Source organism: Glycine max, chromosome 14, assembly GCF_000004515.6.
Source record: "Glycine max cultivar Williams 82 chromosome 14, Glycine_max_v4.0, whole genome shotgun sequence".
Lineage (NCBI taxonomy): Eukaryota > Viridiplantae > Streptophyta > Magnoliopsida > Fabales > Fabaceae > Glycine > Glycine max.
The window spans coordinates 40,846,255-40,851,326 of record NC_038250.2 but is presented as its reverse complement, the minus strand read 5'-3'; the positions used below and the strand labels follow the sequence as shown (position 1 = coordinate 40,851,326).

The window sequence follows — 5,072 nt, the reverse complement described above, 5'->3', positions numbered from 1 at the left end:
CCGCCATAGGCCGGCTGAGGTCTCCATCGTCCAAAAAAAAGCGATTCTGTCAAAAGTTTTTTATTTTTCAAGTTTTATTCACTTATTTTTCTTAACCTACCAATTTTAGCTTTCATAGTTAGAATTTGAATTTTTGTCTGAAATTTTTTGTGCTATCTTCTCATCATTTTATAAGGTTGCTCACAAAATTTCAAGTCATTTGGATATCATTTGAGGGTAGCTGTAGTTCAAACCTACACCTTTATTTACATGACAAGGCAACTAGTTGTGTGCATGTTGAATGTAGTGTATGACTAGAGGCAATCCATCTGACTTACAACCCTTTGATCCTGAGATAGATAGGACATTTCACAGATTAGTTAGGCATCATTTTATACCTTTTGATCATTCTGAGCATTCCATAACTGGTGAATCTGTGCATTCTGTTATTGGTGATTTTGAACATCCTGATCTTAAGCATTATAATTTTGAGCATTCTGATTCTACACATTCTGAGAACATGACACAACCTCCACCCCGTGAGAGGACTCTAAGGGAAATGGCTGCACCTGATTTCACCTACGAAAGCTTGTGCATCCAATACCCTGATGAGGATGTCCCATATGTTCTTAAAACTGGACTGATTCATTTGCTTCCAAAGTTTCATGGCCTTGCAGGTGAAGACCCGCACAAACATTTGAAAGAATTTCACATTGTCTGCTCCACCATGAAACCCCCAGATGTCCAAGAGGATCACATATTTCTGAAGGCTTTTCCTCATTCATTAGAGGGAGTGGCAAAGGACTGGCTGTATTACCTTGCTCCAAGGTCCATCACGAGCTGGGATGACCTTAAGAGAGTATTCTTAGAAAAAAATTTCCCTGCTTCCAGGACCACAGCCATCAGGAAGGATATCTCAGGTATTAGACAACTCAGTGGAGAGAGCCTGTATGAGTACTGGGAGAGATTTAAGAAACTATGTGCCAGTTGCCCCCACCATCAGATTTCAGAACAGCTTCTTCTCCAATATTTTTATGAAGGACTCAGTAATATGGAGAGAAGTATGATAGATGTTGCCAGTGGTGGAGCCCTTGGAGACATGACTCCTGCTGAAGCCAGAAATTTAATTGAGAAGATGGCCTCCAACTCCCAGCAGTTTAGCGCCAGAAATGACGCCATAGTCATTAGAGGAGTACATGAGGTAGCTACAAACCCATCTGCATCATCTAAACTAAGAAGCTTGAAGGCAAACTGGATGCATTGGTTAACTTGGTAACCCAGCTGGCCTTGAATCAGAAATCTGTACCTGTCACAAGGGTTTGTGGTTTGTGCTCCTCTGCTGACCACCATACAGACCTTTGTCCTTCCATGCAGCAACCTGGAGCAATTGAGCAGCCTGAAGCTTATCCTGCAAATATTTACAATAGACCTCCTCAACCTCAGCAGCAAAATCAACCACAGCAGAACAATTATGACCTCTCCAGCAACAGATACAACCCTGGATGGAGGAATCACCCTAACCTCAGATGGTCCAGCCCTCAGGAACAACAACAACAGCCTGCTCCTTCCTTCCAAAATGCTGCTGGCCCAAGCAGACCATACATTCCTCCACCAATCCAACAATAGCAACAACCCCAGAAACAGCCAACAGTTGAGGCCCCTCCACAACCTTCCCTCGAAGAGCTTGTGAGGCAAATGACTATGCAAAACATGCAGTTTCAACAAGAGACCAGAGCCTCCATTCAGAGCTTAACCAATCAGATGGGACAATTGGCTACCCAATTGAATCAACAACAGTCCCAGAATTCTGACAAGCTGCCTTCTCAAGCTGTCCAAAATCCCAAAAATGTCAGTGCCATTTCATTGAGGTCGGGAAAGCAGTGTCAAGGACCTCAACCCGTAGCACCTTCCTCATCTGCAAATGAACCTGCCAAACTTCACTCTACTCCAGAGAAAGGTGATGACAAAAATTTACCTAACAATTTCTGTGCAGGTGAATCTTCTTCCACAGGTAATTCTGATTTGCAGAAGTAGCACATTCGCCCTCTTCCATTCCCTCTAAGAGCAGTTTCCAACAAAAAAAATGGAAGAGGCAGAGAAAGAGATCTTGGAAACGTTTAAAAAAGTAGAGGTAAACATACCTCTGTTGGATGCAATAAAGCAAATTCCAAGATATGCCAAATTCTTGAAGGAGCTGTGCAGAGAAAGAAGCTTAAAGGAAGTGAACGAATTAGCATGGGCAGAAATGTCTCCGCATTGATTGGTAAATCTATTCCTCAAATTCCTGAAAAATGCAAAGATCCAGGTACATTCAGCATACCTTGTATTAAAGGGAATAGTAAGTTTGACAATGTCATGCTAGATTTAGGAGCCTCTGTTAGTGTTATGCCTCTGTCGATTTTTAATTCTCTATCTCTAGGTCCCTTGCAGTCAACTGATGTGGTAATTCATTTAGCTAATAGAAGTGTTGCCTATCCTGTTGGTTTCATAGAAGATGTCTTAGTTAGAGTTGGTGAACTGATTTTCCCTGTTGATTTTTATATCTTGAATATGGAAGATGGATTTTCTCAAGGATCAGTTCCCATCATTCTAGGCAGACCCTTTATGAAAACTGCTAGAACTAAGATAGATGTTTATGCAGGCACACTGTCTATGGAGTTTGGTGATATAACTGTTCATTTTAATATTCTAGATGCTATGAAATACCCATCTGAAGATCTTTCTGTATTTCGTGCTGAAATAATTGACCATGTCGTTGATGAATACATGACTGATCTTTATTCTAATCTGCATGCCTCTCACTCTTCATGCATTGAGTCTGAAATTGTACTTGATCATATGTCTGAATTTGATGCTGAGAGTGAATTTGAGAGTGATATTGATTGCATGTCTGGTGGTGGTGTTTTACCTCTCGAGATTGATTTTATAGAGTCAGATAGGACTAACCATGTTTCAGGAAGTACACATATCTCTGACTTTCTTTATGAGGTAAAGGCTGAGAAACCATCTCCTTCTACCACTGTCCAGCCGACCACACCAGAATTGAAGCCTCTGCCATTAAATTTAAAATACGCTTACTTGGATGATAGCAAGAGTTTTCCAGTGATTATATCTGCCTCCCTTGCTGATGAGCAAGAGGAGAAGTTGTTGACAGTTCTCAAGAAGCATAAGAAGGCTATAGGCTGGACCCTGGCAGACATTCCTGGTATTAGCCCATCCACATGTATGCATCGAATAAATTTAGAGGATGGAGCTAAACCAGTAAGACAGCCACAGAGAAGACTCAACCCGGTGATTCTTGATGTAGTGAAGAAGGAGATAACCAAGCTTTTGCAAGCTGGAATCATTTATCCTATCTCCGACAGCCAATGGGTGAGTCCCGTCCAGGTAGTCCCGAAGAAGACCGGCCTCACAGTGATCAGAAATGTGAAGCAGGAGCTAATTCCTACTCGGGTGCAGAACAGTTGGAGAGTCTGCATTGACTATAAGAGGCTGAACCAGGTTACCAAAAAGGACCATTTTCCCCTGCCATTCATTGACCAGATGCTTGAATGCCTGGCAGGTAAATCCCACTATTGTTTCCTTGATGGTTTTTCTGGTTATATGCAAATTACTATTGCTCCTGAGGATCAGGAAAAGACCACATTCACCTGCCCCTTCGGCACTTTTGCTTATAGGAGGATGCCTTTCGGCCTGTGCAATGCCCCTGGTACCTTCCAGCGGTGCATGATTAGTATTTTCAGTGATTTTTTAGAAAATTGCATAGAGGTGTTTATGGATGATTTCACTGTATATGGATCCTCTTTTGATGGTTGTTTGAATAGTTTGGAAAAAGTTTTGAATAGATGCATTGAAACTAACCTTGTTCTAAATTTTGAAAAATGTCATTTTATGGTTGAGCAAGGTATAGTTTTAGGCCACATTATTTCCAATAAGGGTATTGAAGTAGATCCTGCAAAAATTTCTGTTATTTCACAATTGCCTTACCCCTCTTGTGTGCGAGAGGTGCGATCTTTTCTTGGTCATGTAGGATTCTACAGGCGCTTTATAAGGGATTTTAGCAAAGTAGCCCTTCCACTGTCCAACTTGTTGCAAAAGGAGGTGGAGTTTGACTTTAATGACAGATGCAAAGAGGCTTTTGATTACCTCAAAAGAGCGTTGACTACCACCCCCATCATCCAGGCACCCGATTGGACAGCCCCTTTTGAGCTTATGTGTGATGCATCAAATTATGCATTGGGGGCTGTCCTTGCTCAGAAAATTGATAAATTGCCCAGGGTGATATATTATGCTTCTAGGACTTTAGATGCTGCCCAAGCGAATTATACTACTACTGAGAAAGAGCTTCTAGCCATAGTTTTTGCTCTTGAAAAATTTCGATCTTATTTGCTTGGTACTCGCATTATTGTTTATACTGACCATGCAGCTCTAAAGTACTTGTTGAAGAAGGCTGATTCTAAGCCTAGGTTGATCCGATGGATGCTCTGGCTCCAAGAGTTTGACTTGGAGATCCGTGATAGGAGCGGAGCACAAAATCTAGTTGCTGATCATTTGAGTCGGATCGAACGTGTATCTGATGCAGATTCACCTATTCGGGATGATTTCCCGGATGATCATTTGTATATACTGTATAGTATTTCTGACTCTCTTTCTACTCCCTAGTTTGCTAAAATTGTCAATTATTTAGTTGCCTCTGTTTTTCCTCCCTTAGCATCTAAGGCCCAAAAAGATAAAATTAAAAGTGATGCTAAGCATTTTATTTGGGATGACCCCTACTTGTGGAAATTGTGCAGTGATCAGGTAATTAGACGATGCATTCCAGATCATGAGACTGACTCAGTCCTGCAGTCCTGTCATTCTTCCGCACCGGGAGGTCATCTAGGTGTTCAAAGGACAGCTCGCAAAGTGCTTGATTGTGGTTTTTATTGGCCCATCATCTTTAAAGATGCGTGGAAGATCTGCAGCACTTGTGAGCAGTGTCAGAGAGTAGGAAATACACTTACATGGCGACAACAAATGCCTCAGCAACCTATGCTATTATGTGAGGTGTTTGATGTTTGGGGTATAGATTTCATGGGCCCTTTTCCTGTCTC

General features: G+C 41.7%; 1 non-coding gene across 1 annotated transcript; it reads right to left on the bottom strand.

The window, feature by feature from the left end:
* Positions 1-877: 877 nt before the first annotated feature.
* Positions 878-984, bottom strand: LOC112999487 (small nucleolar RNA R71). Its single transcript, XR_003264673.1, has one exon. It is a non-coding gene; the product is annotated as a small nucleolar RNA R71 (small nucleolar RNA).
* Between the last annotated feature and the right edge of the window lie 4,088 nt (positions 985-5,072).